General features: G+C 38.4%; 1 pseudogene across 1 annotated transcript; it reads right to left on the reverse strand.

The window, feature by feature from the left end:
• Positions 1-15,376: 15,376 nt before the first annotated feature.
• Positions 15,377-22,582, reverse strand: LOC114184406 (ABC transporter C family member 3-like; annotated as a pseudogene). Its single transcript, XR_014995011.1, has 11 exons — positions 20,240-22,582; positions 19,976-20,062; positions 19,229-19,879; positions 18,918-19,082; positions 18,474-18,768; positions 18,169-18,383; positions 17,844-17,947; positions 16,358-16,559; positions 16,165-16,228; positions 15,720-15,959; positions 15,377-15,638 (listed from the first exon to the last, which is right to left on the reverse strand). The product of XR_014995011.1 is annotated as an ABC transporter C family member 3-like (transcript).
• Between the last annotated feature and the right edge of the window lie 214 nt (positions 22,583-22,796).

Consider the following 22,796-nt stretch of genomic DNA (forward strand, 5'->3'; position numbering starts at 1 on the left):
GATAAATTGATGAAATGATAAAGTAAACTATTATGATATCATTAATTTACTAAAGTGGAGTGACATTTTCAATTCATCATATCTAGTTTATGTACTTTTATGGTGTGTTTGGATGAGACAATTCAAGAGGGTGATTTATTTATTTGGAGAATTTGAAATTCTTTGTAATGAAATGCTTTGTTTGGATAGAGAAATTAAAAAGAATTTAAAATGCATGCATTTTTTTTTTAAGTATTTCAATTAGCTAAATTAGAAGGAATTCAAATACCCTTAGAAAATGTGGAATTTGAAATTCTTCTCACTCAACCTCACAATCTGAACTCAACCCCAAATGGACCCGGCAAACCCGACAACCATGACATGCTGGGTTAGCCAGACACTCCAAACAGACATGATAACACAAACGGGTCGAGCAGGCCCGACGACCCACACGGGTTTGGCGAGCCAAATGACCTAGAGGTGTCAAGTGGACCTGACGACCCAAACGTGTCGGGCAGGCCCAACGACCCAACTGACCCGTTGACCCGACAAGCCTGACCGACCTGATGACCTAGACAGGCCTGACCGACCCGACAACCTAGACAGGCTCGACCGGTCCGACGACCTTGCCAGGTCAGGTTGGCCCAATGACATAGACTTGTCGGGTGTGCCCAATGACACAAACATGCCCGACAACCCAGATGGGTCAGCAGGCTTGACAACCCAGAGGGGTTGGGCGGGCCCGATGATCTAGTGGGTCCAAGTCAGGTCAACAACTTATACATGTTGGTTCGGGCTGGGTTGACGAACTTGACGGACATGACCTGCCCGTTTGGGCTGTCAGGCTGATCATCAGGCTTGTCTGGATCGTCGAGCTGACCCAACCTAGCCCGTCTGGGTTTTTCAACTCGATTGAGCCATCGGGTCGACCTAACCCATCAGTAGGGGTGGGCAAAAAATCTAATTTTCTTGATCCAATCCACTTTTACTCCAATCCAATCCATTTATAATCCATTTTATTAAAAATCCAATCCATTTAAAATCCATTTAATGGATCTGGATTTCAATCTAATTTACATTTTATATATCTTATGGATTGGATATCCATTTTATAAATCAAGATTTTTAAATGTGGATAATCCAAAAAATCCAATCCAAATTTTCAATTTAAATTTTTAGTTGGGTTAGACTAAATGTTGAGATGGACTATGCTAAATTCAGACTTGGAGGGGCCTTGCTCGACGACCTATACGGATCGGGCAGGCCCAATGACCATAAGAGGTTGGGCGAGCCTAAAGATATGAACAAGCTAGGCGAGCCCAATGACCCGAATGGGCCCAACGATCTGGAAAATTCGAGTGAGCCCGATGACCCAAACGAACCAGGCGGGACCAATGACGAAAACAGGTCAGGCAGCCCAAAGACCAGAAAGGGTCAAGCAGGCCCAGAGACTCGGACGGACCCGACGACCCAGACAGGCCCGAAGAACTGAACGGGCTCAAAGACCCGAATGGGGCAGACGACCTAGATGGGTCCAGTGACCCGAATGGGCCCGACGACACGAACGAGCACGACGACCTACACGGGCCTTACGACTCGGATGGGCACAACGACATGAACGGGCCGGACGACCCGAATGGGCTCGACGATCCGAAGGACCTGATGACTCGGACGACCGAAACGGGCCCGACGACTCGGACGAGCCTGACGACCTACACGGGCCTTACGACCTGGATGACATGAAGAAACGAAGACCCGGATGGGCATTACGACCTGGACGCTCCCTACGACCCAGACGGGCCCGACGACCCAACGGGCCTGACGACCCGGACATGCCCGACTACCTGATTGGGCCCGACTGTTTGGACGGGTCTGTCCGGGTCGTCTGGCCTGTCTGGCCCGTCCAAGTCGTCGGACCCACTCAGTCGTCCAGCCCGTTTGCGTCGTTAAGCTTGTTCCTGTTGTTGGGCCCGTTCGGGTTGTCCGGCCCGTTCGGGTCGTCGAGCCCGTTCGGGTCGTCGGGCCCATCTAGGTCGTCCGGGTCGTCGGGTCCATTCGGGTCATCCGGGCCTTAATGACACAAGTTTTACAAAATTCAATTTAAATTTTTTTTATAAAAATGGATTCTAGATTTTGAACTTGATCCAAATATTTGGATTGGATTTAAATCTTGATCCAAATATTAGGATCTGGATTTAAAAAAAATCCAAACTACTTTTGCTAAAAATATGGATTTGGGTCAAAAATTTAATCCAATTATTTGGATCTAAAATAGATGTGGATTGAATCATTAAAAATCCAATCCATGCCCATCCCTACCCATCAGGGTCGTCGAGCCCGTTTCCATATTTGTCATGAACTCAAAACATAATTAAGTCTAAAATAAATATATTTAAAATGAAATTTTATCCCACAAGAAATTTAATTATTTTATCCAAACAAGAAATTGAAATGTAAGGTATTTTAATTTCTTTATCCAAACAAGTTATTTAGAAAATGAAGGAAATTTAATTGCAAGCAATTCAAATACAATACATTTCAATTTCTCATAATTGTTGAAATGTTTCATCCAAACACAAGGTTAAGGTTATACGTGGGTGGGATGAAGAAGTCACCCAACAACCATTTCTTTCAAATTGTATATTACATACAAAATATTGAAATTAAATTAAAAAATATAATTTAAAAGACAATATTTTTGTATTTAATTATTTAAATATATAAATAATTTAAATTATGAATAGTTATTTATAAAAAATAACTATTTATTATAATTAAATACATTATTGAATAAATAAAATTTTCACTATTAATTGTCAACATGTTTTCATTATAATGGATTAGTTAAATATGATATTTTTTTTTCTTAAGATTGGAGATAAAATATGTTTAAATTAACTTGATTTATCACCCTCTTATTAGATATCTAAAATAAATGAAAAAAAATTGTTTTCATATTAACTAATTAAGTTTAAGTTTGAAAATGTCATTGGATAATATCAATTCATATATTCACAAAATTTGAAACAAATATTCAATTCAATGGATTGAAGTTGTAATTAAGCATTGTGAGTTCACATATTTATGGAATAACTTATGTTTCATATTTGATATATGTAAAAACCCTTTAACCAACAAGAAATTCATGGTAGAAAAGGAAAGGGATAAATTTAGTTTCTAAAAAAAATTCATATTGATAGTTAAAAAGATTATTGTTTGAAACTATGGTTAATAGGCCAATATCATTGTTACTTTTATCTTTTAATCTTTAACTCGTCAATCAATTTTTTCTTTCTCTTTCTAATTTTGTTCATTTCACATATTAACTCATTCTTTGAGACCTACAAATTGGAGAAAATTGAAAAGAGAAAGAGCAAAGAGTTAGTTGATGAATTAGAGATGAAGAGACAACCGTCTTTTTATCTCTAACTCATCAATCAATGTTGTCCTTCTCTTCCTAATATTTTCCATCTCGTTGGTCAACTCAATCTTTAAGACTGACAAATTGGAGGAAATTGAAAAGAGAATGAACAAGGAATGATTGTTGAGTTAGAGATGAAAAAAATGAACATAACCATCTTTTCATCTTCAACTCATCAATCAATTCCTTCCTTCTATTTCTAATTTCCTCCATTTTGTTGGTCAACTCACTTTTCGAAATCGATGAATTGAAAAGATAAGGAACAAAGATTTAGTTGATGAGTTAGAGATAGAAAAATGAAACGTAATTGTCTTATCGTTTCTAACTCATCAATCAATTCCTTACTCTCTTTCTAATTTTTTGCATTTCACTAGTTAACTCACTATTTAGAACCAACAAATTTGAGAAAATTAAAAAGAAAAGGAGCATGGAGTTTATTGATGAGTTAGAAAAAAGAATAAAAAAACAAACATAATCGTCTTTTCTTCTTTAACTCATCAATCAATTCATTTTGTTCTCTTCTTAATTTTCACCATTTTGTTGGTCAATTCTCTCTTCAGAACCGACAAATTTAGAAAAATTGAAAAGAGAAGGAAGAGAAAATTGATTGATTAGTTAAAGATGAAAAAAATAAAGATAATAGTTTTTTCATCGCCAAATTATCGATCAATTCCTTTCTTGTCTTCCCAATTTCTCCCATTTCATCACTCAACTCACTCTTCAAAACCAACAAATTAAAAGAAATTAAAAATAAAAAAATGTAAGAATTTAATTTATAAATAAAAATATTATAAAAATATTCTAACAATAGAACATTTAAATAAAAATAAACATCTTTTAAACCATGAATATAACAAAACTTTTTAGTAGAGTTTGGATTAAAAGTAAACTTAACTACTCATTAATAGATCCCACAACATCTTTGCACCGTTGTAGTTCTTCCACAACTCTTTCACCATGTTTATCGCCATATTCAAGAGAGCCTCAAATAGCTTTGGCAGTGCCTCATTCACAGGCCCTTCAAGTGCAGTCTTGAGCTTCTCTATAAGTTCAGTCGAAGTAGTAAATGAAGAAGTGAGTGACTCTGTAGCCCTCTCTATAACAATATCAAACACCTTCGACACCAAAGAACTTAACAATTTAAATACAAGCTCAAGGATGAATCCGAAGCATGCCTTAATACACTCTGAAAATATTTGAAAAATTCCAAGTGTGCCTTCGCTGGATCCTTTCAGACATTGGAGTAACAACGCAAAAGTGCAAGCAATTGTGTTGAAAATTATTTGTGTTAAGAGACTCCATAATGTTACCACAACAAATGAAACTGCGTTTACAAGAACTAACATGAGAACAAATTCAAATGAACTTGGTATACAAGGCTAAAAGAGAGATCAATGTGCAATTTTATATATCACAAAATTGAAAGTGACTTTGAAGGTTTCAAATTTCTTTAGTGATTTATTTAGCAAAGTAAACTCTCGAAGCTCATTGGTTAGAGTAGCTTCAACGAACAAGCTAAGAGACTAGTTCTTGCTTTCCCATGCATTTATGTTATTAGAAACTTGCAAGGAAACACTTAAGTTTATAGTATAAAATAAGAAACGTTATATGGCAACAAAACTTGTTCGTCACTTCAGAAAGTTTTGATGCTTTGAAGCCATTTGCTTACATATGTGACGAAAATCTTATGTTATTGGAAATAATTAATCAAATTATTGGAAATATGACCAATGCAAAACAATCCAGGAATCACACGTATTAAATAATTGTGTAGTAGTTGGTTTCTAGAACAGGTAGGTGTGGTGTTAATATATACTTAACATATGAGATTGAAAAATTATAATTAAAGGATGAATTTTGAATGCAATTTTTATATATTGAAATGAAAATTGGATTGGACCTGTTGTTTTCAATTAAAAAGACTTGTAAATGAGTTAGGTATTCATTTCAGATATCTATCTAGAGTCAACACTAACTTTCTTCTTTAAATTTTTAAAATATATTTGGATAAACTTATCTAAAATATAGTGAAAAAAAATGAAAATTTGTCAAATATTTAAATTAGTTTATATTACCTTTTTCAAAAGTGAATTTTAAATTACAATTAAACTATTTTACCTTAAAAAGTATTTATTTTTTGTAATATCCTTCTTTTTTCCAGTTCTTCCCAAAAACAGAAACCCAACGCCCTCTCTCAATTTCTCTGCAATTCAACTCTCTTCCCATTTGTCTTTCTCTCAAACCTTGCTGCCATCTCACAACCTCTTGGTTCTTGATCAGGTTCTGGAGAAGTAACCACGCCTGAGCCTCCTACTGCCTCCACTCTTAGCCTCCCTTTTTCTAGGTAAGCCTCTCTTTGTGTTTTGAGGTTCAATTTCGAAATTCAACTCGAATTTCTGCTTTCATTTAGAGTTTAATCAAGTGTTCATCCTTTCCATGTGGCTGGATGATGAATTCTCTAGGTTAAGCTAAGGAATTCTGCTCCTCCTCTCTTAAGTTGCCTTCACTCAAGTATTCACCCAAAAATAGGTAAAGGAAACTGACTTTTCGCCTAATTTTTGTATGAAATGTGTTCCTGAGTGATTGAATTGCTTGATTATGTGTTTAATTCGTGTTGGAACTGTCTGTGTGTGAAATTGAGTGTTGGATGATTTTGAGCGAGTCTGCACGTGAAGAACAGATGAGAAACGAGCAGCTCTCGCCTGAGCGAAAATAGCAGAAGATCGCCTCTGTCACTACGCGAAGTCTCGGCTAGGCGAGCTGGAGTCGCCTGAGCGAGAGAACTTCTCGTCTAGGCGAGCTAGCTTAGCCTGAGTGAGAGTTCGCTCAGGATTTTTAATTTTCCACTGTAAGAGGTCTCCCCCAAGCGAGAGTAGCTCACCTAAGCGAGACAACTCTCTAGCTCAGGCGAGACCCTCTAGCCTAAGCGAGATTCCTTGCAGAAGTTGAGCTCTTTCTCTGTTTTTGATTAAATGATGTTGTATTAATTGGATTGATGTGATAATGGCTAGTCTTGTATGTGATTCTTATGCATAATAGTCAGTGTGATGGAATTGAGTGTGAAATTGGTTTGTATGAGAATATGTTAGAGTTAGGAATTCAAGGGAAATTCTAAGGAAGGTGGTTTTAGTAAATGTAAGGACATGAGGACTCATATTGGTGGCATCCTGATGCTCGTAATAACCATTAAGACTCATATAGAGTATAATGGATTATGTCGGGGGGAGTAGCAGGAGGTCCTAGTCTATGGACCCGATTCGTTATAGGCGTGAATGGGGCTTACCTTGGGAGTGGTTGGGTGAATACCCCTTGTGCCTAAAACTCTATAGAGTTTAGGAACCTTCACAAGTGCAAGCCACCGAGAGCTCCAATGTCACTTACATAATCCAGATATCGAGTCTAGAATGGTGATATGGTGTTATGGTTGTGATGAATTGGATGATTCTGATAATTGTGTGATTAATTCTGATTAATGCCTAACTATCAAAATTGCATGATTTATTCTTGATTTAAGTTAGCTTACCCTTCTTGCATGTTGTGTGTTCTATGTGTCTTCTATTTTTGCAATGATCGTCCTTATTGAATGGCGTGAGCAAATATAGGTGGAGGTGAGGATACACCACTCCTGGATAGGAGTTGAGTGGGTTCCGGGACGTCTCCAGCAGTAGTTGTCATATGTTATTCCTCTTAGATGCTTAGGGTGTTTTGTAACCCTTTTGTTTAGTATAGGCTGTATGTATAGACATTATATGTATAATTATTTTGAGGATGACTGTATCGTTACCTATACTGGCCTATTACTATCACGTGCTTCTGAATTTTTTTTAGAATTTAGTGTTTTGTTTAATAGTATAAGAGCTATGAAAACGAGATGTTACATTTTTTGTATCAGAGCAGTGGTTCCTTTAGGATCTATAGGTGTGAGCTTACTTAGTTTCTGTTGTGTGTTCCACGTAACGTGTTTAGCATGGTTGTAGTACATGTTGACTAATCTGATAGTTCCTTCTTTGTGTGATTAGAGCTATGGCACCTAGGCCTCCTCCTCCTCCTGTTCCAAACCCAGATAATCCTCATTTGGTGGGAGCAATTGAGGCGATGATTGCAGCCATGCAGCAGCAGAATGCTAACATGGTGAATCAATAAAACCTATCCTTGCAACAGATGGAGTCTACAAGACTAGCAACAGAGGCAACTCAGCAGAGGCACTTGGAAGCCCTGCATCAGATTGGAGAAAACCGCTCAGCGGCTGGTTCTTCCCAAGCTTCACTACCACGAGTGCAAGAGTGGAGTTTGGAGGATTTCCTACAACACCATCCATCCCGCTTTGATGGCAAAGTTAGCCTGGATGGAGCTGATCAGTGGATGCGGGACATGGAACGAATCTATGATGCAAAGAGATGTCCTACAGAGAACAGGCTGGCATACACTGAGTATCTTCTTACTGGAGAGGTCGTGCATTGGTGGTCCAACATGAAGATGATGTTGGAAGACAGCCAAGAGACCATCACCTGGGAACTGTTTAAGAAGAAGTTCTATGCAGAGTACTTCCCAGATAGTGGAGATATGCAAAGGAGGTCGAGTTCTTGCAGCTGATGCAAGGAGACATGTCAGTGTCGGAGTACGCTGAAAAGTTTAAACACTTGGGCAGATTTCACACCCTGAAGATGGTAGAGGACTGATAGTGTAGAAAGTTTGAGAATGGGTTGAGGGGTGACCTCAAGCTCAAGGTGGCTCCGCTCTCTATCAAGGAATTCCCTACCCTGGTAGAGAAGGCAAGAGTAATGGAGAAGCTTAAGGCTGGAGTTGAAGCTCAGCAAAGGTCTCAACAGAAGGTGGGAGGACCATCTGGGTCCACGAGCAAACATGACGACAGGAGGAAGCTGTACTCTAGGCCTCAGTCTCAAGGGCCCAAGAGGTTCTTACATCAGCCTCAGCAATCCTAGCCTTCTAGGCCACAGTGCTTTTACTGCAGGGGGCCCCATCTGAGGAGCGCCTGCCCCCAGTTATCTGGCAGGAGGACATGCCATAGATGCGGCCAGAAGGGCCACTTCATCAAGGACTATCCAGTTTATAGGAACACAGTGGCGAGGCCTTCATCACAGCCTCAGCCACATCAGACGAGGGGAGGTGCGAGACCACAGGCGGTTGGTCGAGTGTATGCTGTGACGGGTGTCGAGGCAGGTAGATCAGGTAACCTCATCATCGGGTATTGTGTGATAGCTGGTAGGAGCTTACATGTTCTGTTTGATTCAGGAGCGACACATTCCTTTGTGTTAGAATCTAGAGTGGTGGAGTTGGGTCTTCCGATGAAGGACCTCCAGTATGACCTGGTGGTGTCCACACCTGCTTCTGGGTTAGTCAGAACCTCGACCGTGTGTGCTAGGTGTAAGATTGAGGTTGAGGGGCGCAAGTACAGGGTAAACCTCATATGTTTACCCTTGGTGGGGCTAGATGTCATATTGGGGATGGATTGGCTATCTGCCAATCACATTCTCATTAACTACAACGAGAAAAAGGTGTTGTTTCCCAGCTTGGAAGATGAAGACCTGTTGATGTCCTCACAGCAGGTGGACAAGGCGATGAAGGAAGGGTCTCAATGCTTCTTGATTCTGACCCAACTGTCCGTTGAGACTGAAAGTGGACCCTTGGAGACACCTGTAGTAGGGGACTTCTCATATGTGTTTCCTGAGGACGTGCCTGGCTTACCCCCTACTAGGGAGATTGAGTTCTCCATTGACCTGGTGCCGGGAGCAGGGCCAATGTCTATAACACCCTACAGAATGGCTCCTGCTGAGCTAGTGAAGTTGAAGAAACAGATTGAAGAGTTGCTAGAAAAACAGTTTATCAGACCTAGTGTATCGCCATGGGGAGCGCTAGTGTTGCTGGTTAAAAAGAAAGACGGCAGTTCTAGACTCTGTGTGGATTACAGGCAACTGAATAAGCTAACCATCAAGAATAAGTACCTCTGCCAAGAATTGACGACTTGATGGATCAGTTGCACGGTGCTGCATTGTTCTCCAAGATTGATCTGAGATCAGAATACCATCAGATTCGAGTCAAGTCTGATGATGTGCAGAAGACCGCTTTCAGGTCTAGGTACGGGCACTACGATTATGTAGTGATGCTGTTTGGTGTGACTAATGCCCCCGCCTTGTTCATGGACTACATGAACAAAATCTTCAGGCCATTCCTGGATAAGTTCGTGGTGGTTTTCATAGATGACATCTTGATTTACTCACGGACTCAAGAAGGACATGCAGAGCATCTGAAAACAATTCTGAGCATACTAAGAGAGAAGCAGTTGTATGCAAAGCGGTCAAAATGTGAATTCTGGATGACTTCAATTCAGTTCTTGGGGCACATGATCTTGGCTCAGGACATATCAGTGGATCCATCTAAAGTGGAAATTGTGCTAAAATGGGAACACCCTAAGTTAGTGACTAAAATAAGGAGCTTTGTGGGGCTGGCAAGTTACTATAGGAGATTCATTGAGGGATTCTCCAAGATAGCTGCACCCTTGACCCAGTTAACCCGTAAAGACCAACCTTTTGCTTGGACCGACCGGTGTGAAGAAAGCTTCCTAGAGCTAAAGCAAAAGTTGACTAGCGCCCTAGTGTTGGTGATTCCTGATACTGGTAAACCCTTTGAGGTTTACTGTGATGCTTCCCATCAGGGGTTGGGATGTGTTCTGATGCAAGAACGGAGAGTAGTGGCATACGCCTCACGACAGTTGAAGAATCATGAGAAGAACTACCCCACACATGACTTGGAGTTAGCAGTAGTGGTGTTTGCACTGAAGATCTGGAGACACTATCTATATGGTGCACAATTCCAGGTTTTTAGTGACCATAAGAGTCTGAGATACGTGTTTGACCAGAAAGAGTTAAACATGAGACAGAGACGATGGATGAAGTTCTTGAAAGATTTTGATTTCGAGTTGTTGTACCACCCGGGGAAGGCGAATGTGGTGGCTGACGCCTTAAGCAGAAAGGCAGTTCACGCATCTCATATGATGGTCAGGGAGTTAGACTTGGTGGAGCAGTTCAGAGATATGCGGTTACAAGTGGTTTTAGATGAGGGAGTCATTAGATGTAACCATCTCACGGTGCCTAATGATTTCCTTACATTGATAAAGGAGAAACAGCCATCGGACCCAAGCTACAAAGGACGGTAGAGTTGCTTGGCACTGAGAAGGCCAAGGATTTCATGATGGGAGGTGATAGGGTGCTGAAAAGTATGATTCTTGAGGAAGGACACAAGAGCCGTTTTAGCATGCACCCAGGCATGACTAAAATGTATCATGATCTAAAGGAATCATTCTGGTGGTCGGGCATGAAGCAAGATGTTGCTCGGTATATGTCATCATGTTTAACCTGTTAGAAGGCTAAGGCAGAGCATCAGAGACTGGGAGGGATGCTTCAGCAGCTTGAGATACCCGAGTGGAAATGGGATAGCATTGTTATGGACTTTGTCACCCATTTACCCGGACCGTGAGGAATCACGATGTTATATGGGTTATAGTAGACCATCTCACCAAGAGTGCCCACTTCCTAGCAGTAAACTTGAGGATGTCCATGGCGAAGCTGGCACAGTTGTATATCAGTGAGATCGTGAGGTTGCATGGTGTGCCGTCGAGTATAGTCTCCGATAGAGACCCACGATTCACCTTTCGCTTCTAGCAGACGCTATAGGATGCTATGGGTAGCAGGTTGGCTATGAGCTCCGCTTATCACCCTCAGACTGATGGGCAGTCCGAGAGAATCATCCAGTCTCTTGAGGATCTCTTACGGACATGCGTGCTGGACCATTTGGGTGCGTGGGATGAGGTCCTGCCTTTGGTGGAGTTTACATATAATAACAGCTTCCATACCAGCATTGGCATGGCACCTTATGAGGCCCTCTATGGCAGGAGATGCAGAACGCCTTTGTGCTGGTACCAGGACGGGGAATCAGTGGTGGTGGGACCAAAGCTTCTGAGGCAGACTACTGAGAAAGTCAAGCTCATACAAGAAAGAATGAAAGCATCTCAGAGCAGACAGAAACCCTATGCTGATCAGAGGAGAAGACCCTTGGAGTTTGAATCGGGGGATCATGTCTTCTTGAAAATTACCCCGACCACTGGTATGGGAAGGGCAATTCGCCAGAAGAAGTTGTCTCCTAAGTTCGTTGGTCCATACCAGATTCTGAGAAGATTTGGACCAGTGGCGTATGAGATCGCCCTACCTCCTCCCTTAGCCAACATCCACTAAGTGTTTCATGTCTCACAGCTCCGGAAGTATGTGCCTGACCCTTCTCATGTGCTTGAGATGGAAGATTTGTAGATTAGGGGAGATCTCACAGTGTAGGTTCAACCCGTTGGTTTACGAGATGTTCAGATGAGGCAGCTCAGAGGGAAGTCCATCAGACTAGTCCAGGTCATTTGGGACAAGAGGACAGGTGATTCCACTTGGGAATTAGAAAAAGACGTGAGAAAGTCATATCCACACTTGTTCTCTGGTAAGTCTCAATTTTCGGATCGAAAATTTTTGTTGTTGGGAAGAATGTAATACCCTTCTTTTTTCCATTTCTTCCCATAAACCCAACCCCCTCTCTCTCAGTTTCTCTGCAATTCAACTCTCTTTCCATCTGTCTTTCTCTCAAACCTTGCTGCCATCTCACAATCTCTTGGTTCTTGATCAGGTTCTGGAGAAGTAACCACGCCTGAGCCTCCTGCTGCCTCCACTCTTAGCCTCCCTTCTTCTAGGTAAACCTCTCTTTGTGTTTTGAGGTTCAATTTCGAAATTCAACTCGAATTTCTACTTTCATTCAGAGTTTAATCAAGTGTTCATCCTTTCCATGTGGCTGGATGATGAATTCTCTAGGTTAAGCTAAGGAATTCTGCTCCTCCTCTCTTAAGTTGCCTTCACTCAAGTATTCACCCAAAAATAGGTAAGGGAAGCTGACTTTTCACCCAATTTTTGTATGAAATGTGTTCCTGAGTGATTGAATTGCTTGATTATGTGTTTAATTCATGTTTGGAACTGTCTGTGTGTGAAATTGAGTGTTGGATGATTTTGAGCGAGTCTGCATGTGAAGAATAGATGAGAAATCCTGGTAATTTTGCCCAGGCGAGCAGCTCTCGCCTGAGCGAAAATACCAGAAGATCGCCTCTGTCACTACGCGAAGTCTCGCCTAGGCGAGCTGGAGTCGCCTGAGCGAGAGAACTTCTCGTCTAGGCGAGCTAGCTTAGCCTGAGCGAGAGTTCGCTCAGGATTTTTAATTTGCCACTGTAAGAGGTCTCGCCCACGCGAGAGTAGCTCGCCTAAGTGAGACAACTCTCTAGCTTAGGCAAGACCCTCTAGCCTAAGCGAGATTCCCTACAGAAGTTGAGCTCTTTCTCTGTTTTTGATTAAATGATGCTGTATTAATTGGATTGATGTGATAATGGCTAGTCTTGTATGTGATTCTTATGCATAATAGTCAGTGTGATGGAATTGAGTGTGAAATTGGTCTGTATGAGAATATGTTGGAGTTAGGAATTCAAGAGAATTCTAAGGAAGGTGGTTTTAGTAAATGTAAGGACATGAGGACTCATATTGGTGGCATCCTGACGCTCCTAATAACCATTAAGACTCATATAGAGTATAATGGATTATGTCGGGGGGAGTAGCAGGAGGTCCTAGTCTATGGACCCGATCCGTCATAGGCGTGAAGGGGGCTTACCTTGGGAGTGGTTGGGTGAATACCCCTTGTGCCTAAAACTCTGCAGAGTTTGGGAACCGTCACAAGTGCAAGCCACTGAGAGCTCCAATGTCACTTACATAATCCGGATATCATATGATGTTATGGTTGTGATGAATTGGATGATTCTGATAATTGTGTGATTAATTTTGATTAATGCCTAACTATCAAAATTGCATGATTTATTCTTGATTTAAGTTAGCTTACCCTTCTTGCATGCTGTGTGTTCTATGTGTCTTCTATTTTTGCAATAATCATCCTTATTGAATGGCGTGAGCAGATATAGGTGCAGGTGAGGATACACCACTCTTGGACAGGAGTTGAGTGGGTTCCGGGACGTCTCCAGTAGTAGTTGTCATCTGTTATTCCTCTTAGATGCTTAGGGTGTTTTGTAACCCTTTTGTTTAGTAAAGGCTGTATGTATAGACAATATATGTATAGTTATTTTGAGGATGACTGTATCGTTACCTATACTGGCCTATTACTATCACCTGCTTCTGAATTCTTTTTTTAAATTTAATGTTTTGTTTAATAGTATAAAAGCTATGAAAATAGGATGTTACATTTTTTATCTTCTTCTCATAGAAATATTTGAGAAAATCCTTTATCTAAATAAGACCGAGTTAATTGAATTTCATTATCCTTTTATTTTAAAATACTCACTTCTCTTGAGCGATGACAACAGAACACTTCAGTTTTTATTTTTCAAAATATATATATATATATATATATATATATATATATATATATATATATATATATATATATATATATATATATATATATATTATTAGTCACGTAATACGATTGTCACCTAATTATATTTTATGGACTTTCTTTGATAACTATTACTCTATTAGTATTACTAACAACGTTCAATTATTTATTTTAGTACTTTTGTAAATATAATGATGTTTTAAATAGTTATATTATCAACTTTAATGTTTCGTCTAAAACCTTTTTATTGCCTTTTACCAGGATATAAAAAAACTCTGGGAGGATCATCTATTAAAAAAGATTAAAATATGACATATATTCATTATGCAAGGTACTATAGTTATGTTTTAAAATATAAGCGATTGTTATTTATTCAGAAAGTATTAAATGAAGTTTCCTTTTGATATTTATTCTTAGAATTAATAAATAGATTCCTGATAGAACATTATTAGCGTGATCTTTTTATCAAAATTATCAAATTTAACATCTTATTTAAAAAATAGCTTATTAATATCAAATCTAATAAGATTTTTTTATTAATTCCTTGTTAAATTTTCTATAGTGCCTTTTTATTGTGCTTTCAAAGTACATTAATTTTAACATTTTAAAATATATTAAAAATCTTGTAATATACTGAAATAAGATATAACAAATTAACAACACTAAATCTCTGTAAAGAATCAAAATTCCAGACCAATTGGTTGATTATTATTATTATTTTAGTTTTGAAAAAACAAATTCAACATTAAATTTTAACGTTATAGAAGAAATTTAAATTTTAAGGAATAATAAATAAACTTTATTTGTTTGTATCATATTTGTTTGATTAAAGTAATATTCAATATTTGTTAAATAGAGTCTAGTAAAAAAAGAAATATAAGATTTTTTTTTTTTTTGATTAGTGTATGGTACAAGATAGACACCACACATTATTTATCTAACTCTTTGTTGGACACACGTATAATCACTCTCCAAAAAATGTTAATGTTAATCTAAGTGATGAATCACGTTGACTCGCTAACAAATATACAGATTTAGTTGAGTAAAAAAAGTATAGGTACCAAAACAAATAAAAAACTTAAACATCAAAATCAATTTAAATCAATTTACTACTTAGACCTAATTTAAAAAATAAAAATTATTTGTGACAGCCGTTGCCTATTACACCCATACTTTTACTATGCTCTACCATGAAGAATTGTTTTCAATAACCCTTTTCCTTTGAATTAACTTATTGGACGTGTACCATTCACAAAAACTTTTGGGCGTCAAAGACATTTTGCTAAGTTAGGGTTAAATCAAGATATTCAATTGTCACCAATATATCATCATCTCTTTTGCATTAAAATCCACAAATTTATCATCTCACACTTCATTGCCACGATCAAAGACTTCGCAAATATTATCATCATCTTCATCGTTGTAATCATGTCAAATACGTATGCAAAGAGAACACCATGACCTCAAACATATGCGAGTGGTGAAAAATAACAGCAGAAGCACGGAAGAGAAAATCGTTTGAGTATTTCTCTTATAGCATTGAAAATTTCAGAACCAAAACGTCTCAATTTTTAAATCCGTGTGGACCTATAATTGATTAAAATAACATTTGTACTGCCCCAATACATTTTTCTATAAACAAAATCTCAAAATCCATGTATGTGTAAGCTCAAAAGTCAGTGATCCACATATTTCTCAAAATTGGTGTGGGACCGCATGGTATACTCTGCAACAAGTTGTGAAAAAGATGAAGACTTGTTCTCTAGCAATGTTGTTAGGGTGTCATACTCCTCAATAAGTCCTGCAGTAATGTCTAACCACATCAGACAACAAAAACATGATGAATATCAAAGTTCTATGAAGAATGACATCATTTCCTGACCTTGACTAAGAAGCAGAACCATGTCACTGTCAACAACCGAAGTTATTCTATGTGCAATGGTGATGACTGTAGAGTTAGAGAAATGTTGCCTAAGAGTCTGCTGAATCAAATTATCTGTAGCTGTATCTACTGATGCAGTGGCTTCATCAAGCACCAAAATCTTGCTTTTCTTCAGGAGCACCCTGCCAAGGCACACCAACTGCCTCTGACCCATACTTCAATTCTCACCATTCTCAGTAACTACAACATCAACTTCCATATTAGAAACAACTTTAAAGTTTCTTCCTAAACACTTATATAAGCAGAAAACAAGAAGGAAAACTGAAAGAAAATAAGTACTTCCTATAAACTAAACTAATTTTAACTTAATACAAAAAACTTGTTCTACTTATCTTTCTACAGGTATTTATGGAAAACTTAATGTGATCAAGGTTCAAAGACAAACCTGTGGAGTCTAGCTTCCCTTCTTTATTTCTAACTTCATCTCCAAGTTGGCACTTATCCAGGGCCTATTTAAAAGAATGTAAACAAGTGAATGAACGCAACACAAAATACAAAATCGAAGAACAAGTAAAAGTATAATCTTTTGGAGAGACCTTAGTGTGTCTATATCTGTTCATAAATATAAACCAACCCACCTCCCAAATTTGTTCATCAGTGTATTCTTCCAGAGGGTCTAGATTATTTCTCATAGTTCCTTCAAACATTGTTGGATCCTGTGGAATAATGCTTAGTTTAGACCTCAAATCATGAAGTCCAATTGAAGAGATGTTGATGTTGTCAATCATGATCTGACCACAGGTAGGCTCAACAATTCTGAAAAGTGTTTGAATGAGGGTGATGAAGCCCAGACACGGACACGGACACGACACGGACATGGACACGGGGAAGCGTCTAAATCGAAAAAATGTAAGACACGGACACGTATATATATATATATATATATAACAATTACAATTCATAGTCTAAAAAATTGAAAATTAATATTTATATAAAAAACAATCCACCAATTATACTTCATGATCTAATAGAAATCAAGATAAACAATTATAAAAGAAACAAAGTCTAGCAAAAGAAAAACAAAAAAAAAAACGTAAGTAAATCATGATGTTTAACTCTCATATTTGTTCATCTTCATTGAAAAATGCTTCTTCTAATTCTGGTTCATCAAGAGATAGGCTAGCAATCTGAAGAATTCCGCTGTCTTCCAATGAAAAGTCATCTCCTCCAATATCTCACAATTTAGTTTCCTCTTCTCTATACTTTGAGGAGTTTCTTGAGAGAAGACGGAGATTACTATGGATAAATACTAAATCTTCTGCCCTTTTGGGAGTCATCTTATTCCTTCTTCCTCTAAGAGCTTTTTTGCAATGACTATGTGTTTCGCTCACTAAATCTCAAGGTTTCTTTCTTTTACCTCTAACTGATTTCTTTTTCTTTGTATATTTTGTAAATCTCTGTATGTATTTATAGAACATGTATAAGGTTTTTGTTATTAAAAGATGAGATATAAAGATATTCAAATAGATATATTTGAGGATTATTTTGTTAAAATTTTTAGTTTTAATTCTATATAATTTATTAAGATTTTTAGTTAAGATTATTTATATATTTATCTTTATTTTTTTATATATAAAGTAATTTATTTATATTTATTTGAAATATGGAACATGTATCTAGTAATTTATTTATATTTATTTACGTATAAAAAATGAAAGATGTTATAGATTAAAATTAATTATAATATAATATATTATATAATGATAAAACAAGTTAAAATCTCTTTAAATAAAATATTTTAAGAAAATTTTAGATAAAGTGAAATCTGAACAGATGTATTTCTTTTCAGATTTTTTTTGTTTTGCTTAACTTTCCCTTTCCTATCTTCTATCTTCCCTTCTCCTCTCCGCGAATTTGGTTGCAATTATGCAACAGGCAACTCTGCAAGGCGTCCACGTTCCACTTTTTCAGCACCACAAACGTTTCTTTTCTGCATCGAGAGAGAAGGCCGTGTCCGGCAAAAAAGAAGCTTCTGACACCGCGTCGTGTGCGCTTCCGGCAAGTGTCCGTGTCCGGTGCGCCTCCGACGCGGGGAAGCGTGGCTCCGACGCCGTGTCGGAGCTTCATATACCACTTCCTGTTCTTCCAACAATGCCGATTTTTAATCCTCCACCGAACTTACATGTTATTCCACGCAACACCAGTGGAAGATGTGGAGCATAACGAACCTGTATCATGGAAAGCACATCATTGCAAACATAGCAAATATATCATGCAGAAGTTATGCTATTGCTATGAAATATGTTGGCACAAGTTTTCTGTATCAGAAACTAACCACTAAACATTCAGGAAAAGAAAAACTTAGCATGAGTTTTATAAATCAATTGGCAGAAAATGAAAGAAAACAATAGTACAAAACTATAAACATACAAATAGTAGCTGAAACTACCTGCAAATCTTGTATATCAACCTCGCCATATGATGGCCAAGAAGGGTTGGGTCGATCTTCTTCTACAGCAAGGGGAGGCTTACTAGGAATACAAGTATATTGAAGCATTCTTTCTACTGATATAATTTTGTTCTCTATGTTGCACATATTCCATATCACCCAAGCTTGTATCGCGTTCAAATTAAGTTCATATGTAACAACTAAACCAGCAATGCCTTCAAAGAAAGTGGTACGAAAGGGAAACAATTATGTTGAATTCCATGTTGATTTTGACTTGTAACAGTACAAGATTGGAATATATATACCTGGATCAATGATTTTCGGTGGAATAGATATTAAGACTAACAAGGAAAAGGCAAATGTGATTGAAGACAGCATATCTAAGCGGAAGCGCAACCATTCTATGGTAGCACTAATACTGAAGTTTGGCCGACAATACGCATCAGTCAGTTTCATATTTGTCTCTCTAAATCTTGACTGATGGTCATAGCTTCTGATGGTTGAAGTACCAGAAATTGTCTCAGCCAAGTGTTGAATGATTGGGGCTTTGCAGAGTCCAATTAAACGTGATAGTTCTCGAGGTGATGGTACATAGTATTGCTGCAGAATTATAAATTTTTTAGATGTTTGCCATGATATCATACAAAATGAATAATGGAGTCAATTTTGCAGAATATATCTGGTACATATTCTGCGTGTGAAGACATTATTTGTCACCTTGTTACCAAAGAACACGATCCAATGAGTACCTGATACAATATGCCGACAGCTATTACAAGTATAAAGACAATGAAAACCTGCCATGCAACCTGAGACATCACTGCTATAATTCCCAGAAGTTGGATCGTAGAGAAGGCAAGTGAGGCCATTTCATGAGGAATGCATGTATACACTGCACTTTGGTCAGTTGAAGCCTAAAAAGGAAAAAACATTGAAAAAAGAGAGGTGACAAAGTATTCTATAATCTATAGTTGTTCAAAAACAACAAACAAACTAAGGAGAAAAAAAACACAACAATCTAAAACACAGAAAGACAAAACTTGAAAGAATGTAAACATACTTTGCTAAGTACTCGGCCACATGGAGTGGAATCAAAAAATGACATTGGAGCACGGAAAATGCAGAAGTGCATTTTATTGAAGAGTATGGTAGCTGTCTTATAACCTGTTGTGGCTAGAAGCATTGCTCTGATAAGGACACAGAAAGAACTTGCAGTAGCCAAACCAACATAGACTCCTATAATAGTCATTTCTTCAACACGTGGTTGCACATGCGTTGAGATAGGAGTGGCCCAAGCCATCCAATAATTGCTTCCTATTTGAAGAGCTTGAAAAAGAATCTGAGCCAGCAATATGAAAGGTACCAAAGCTCCACCATATGCGGTTGTGATATAGTTCCAATAGACTGAAAACCCAACTCTACCTTTCTCCCTTTCTTCTTCTCGAACAAGCTGACCTTGTGGTTCACTTTGGGTGTGTGTTTCCCCATTTTGAACATCTTTGTTTGCCTCTTTTTCTTTAGAATCATGTGTGCCAGAGACATTTGCTTCTTGTTTTAAGGTACTTGTTTCATTAGATGTTGTCACTACATCCAATGAATCTAGAGTAGATAGAGCTTTTTTGTGTGCACCAACTAGTTCCATAAAACCAGTTCCACTATTAAGTAGATCAATATACTTTCCAGATTGAGTAATTCTCCCATCTTTCATGACCTAACAACAAAAGATGACATTATGGAACTAAAACAAAAAACAAAAAAACACATCTCTTTTTGCGTTATTGACAATAAAATTACATGAAATGCTCACCAATATAAGGTCAGCGGCAGGTAAGAACTCCACCTGATGAGTGACATAAACCACTGTTTTTTACTGTAAATGACCCAGCAAGCATTCCTGTAGTACACAAAAAAAAAGCACTCACTGGAAATTAATAATTCTAGTCTCGTGCTTTGGAAAGAACTGCACGTAAAAAGAGTTAAACCGAGGACTATTTGCATTTCATAGGTGCAAGCAAAATATCATAGCTCATATTATATTGCACATTGCACATAATAAACAAATGATGAAAACCTTAAACAGGTGAGAGCCTGTATGAGCATCCACAACGTTAAAAGGATCATCAAATAGATATATATCAGCATCTTGGTACAGAGCACGTGCAATTTGAATTCTTTGTTTCTGTCCACCACTCAAATTGATTCCACGTTCTCCTACAATTGTCTGATCACCAAAAGAAAAAATCTCCAGGTCCTTCTTCAGGGAACAATCTTCAAGTACCTTCTCATACCTTTCCCTATCCATGTCTTTACCAAACAAAATATTATCCTCTATGGTGCCACTTTGTATCCATGGAGACTGAGCAACATAAGCATTTGTTCCGCAAACCCTAAGATTGCCTGATATCTTAGGTACTTCTCCCAATACACAAGAAAGTAAACTAGACTTGCTTGATCCAACAGCACCACAAACAGCAACCTTCATCCCATGAAAAACTTTGAAGTTTATGTTTTGCAATGTTGGGATAGGGGAAGATAAATCCCAAGAGAAGTTTCCATAAATTACTTCAATTGTTGTATCCGAACTTCCCTGAGGAAGCTTCTCTACAACATCAGACGGTAAGTCATCAAGCCTGAGAAATGATGAAATCCTATCTAGAGAAACTTTAGTTTGTGCTATCATAGAAATTGTATCAGGAAGGCCAAAAATGACCTGTTGAAGAATCCAGAATGTTGCAAGTGCAGACAAGATCTTCCCTGCTTTAAGGGGTATCCCTAGAAACATAGAAGTGCCGAAAGTAACGACAGACACAAATGTGGGTGCACCCCAAAACACAAATATGGTCATGGCTGACGTATAAACAAAGCTTTTTAACCAGCCTTCCTCAGTTTTCCTGAGGTCAGTTATTTTTTATAGAAACTTCATTTCCCAACCTTGTAGTTTGAGGATCCTCATACTCCGCAAAATCTCGGATGTGGCCTTCATTCTAATATCTTTTGACTCCATCAACTTTTTTTGATACTTCTCTTGCAATGACCCCAAGGGAACATTTGCCAACATAACAACAACGGTTGCAATGAGAGTGGCCACGGAAGCAATGCCAAGGCTTTTATACAAAATCATTAAGGCCAATGAGACTTGCAGCACCACCAACCACAAATCATGCATGTACCAACTGAAGACACCAACTCTTGCAGCATCAACAGTCATGAAATTGATTATTTCCCCAGAAGTGTGGCCCTGCTTTGATTGACAAGAAAGTGTGAGAACCTTATTGTAGATCATCGCAATAAGCAGTGCTCGAATTCGAATTCCAATCTGCTGAAACCTGAAGAACAATTGCCTTTGAGAGAGGCACTCCACAATTTTTGCAAAGAAAAAGGCAGAAACCAAAACATAACCCTGGTTTTGTCGTTGTCCATCAAGATACTGAACAAAATCATCAATAAGGTAAGGACCAACATAAGAAGCCACGGTGCTTAACAATGAAAGAAAAGCTGTGAACAGAATTTCCTTCCACGCTAACATTACTAAACTCTTCACCAGCTTAAGCGTGGTGAGACTGTTAATGGCATTTGCACCATAATCAGCCTCAAGTTTATCTCTGAATCTAGGAAAAACACCAGCCACACTGTCTCTGTTGTCTAGCTGAGGAACATCCTCAAGGTCCAAGGTTTTCTTGTAGCCACCAGCCACAAGAGAACCCACCCAAGAGAAAGTGAGAATGCTAAACACTCCAGCATGTGAGTAAGGAGTAACATTGTCCCCACCCTTGGTCTCTCTTGCATCACCATTCAAAAGAGGTTCCTCAATACCGTTGACGTGAACCGTTCTTTTCACAAAGTACCCGACGTAACAAAACAAAAAGCCCGCACAGGTGGACACAACATCGTAAACCAATGACTGAGTTGGTATCTCGGTCACAACAACAATATCCACCATGAAAGAATAACAAGAAAAAACTAGATACAAGGTGCACCAAACTCTGAAGATGAATGAAAACCTGAACCTTGTTTCACCAGAACCGGAAAAGAAGAACCCTTTGTGCAAGGAAACGTAAACAACACCCCAAGCAAGTGTTTTGAGAGCCAAATCCAAAAGGGTCATAAACTTTTGTTCTGACCACCCACTTGCATACCAGTAGAAGTAATTGAAGAAACAGAGAATGAAACTGAAAGCAGAAACACCAAGAGAACAAAACAGGGTCATTTTGAAGATGGTGTCTCTGTCATTGGGTTTCTCTTCCTCCATAGAGCCTTCTTCCCTGGTTTGTGCAGTGAATGTCATTTTGTTCCAAAGCCATGACACCAAAGCTGATACCAACAACAGACAATGGAGGGAGGCGGATAAGACGTTAAGGAAAACGGGGTTGAGGAGAAGAGGGTGCATGAGGAGATGAACAACGTTGTAGTTCATGCAGTCACAATGTACAATGAAAATGGAAAAAATGAGTGAAGATGAAATTGAAAGGTACAAAGTAGAAAGTTGTATGCAGAGAAGAAATAAAGGAAAACAGAGATAGAGAAAAGACAAAAAGAGTCAAAAGTGAGATGAGAATCCTTATTGAAGGAAGAGAAAGGAAGAAAGAACAGTAGAAGTAACAGATTCTGTTATACTATTTCGCTCCATA

Source organism: Vigna unguiculata, chromosome 5 (genome assembly GCF_037176805.1).
Source record: "Vigna unguiculata cultivar grain cowpea cultivar isolate G323 ecotype 2 chromosome 5, ASM3717680v1, whole genome shotgun sequence".
In the NCBI taxonomy this organism is placed as follows: domain Eukaryota; kingdom Viridiplantae; phylum Streptophyta; class Magnoliopsida; order Fabales; family Fabaceae; genus Vigna; species Vigna unguiculata.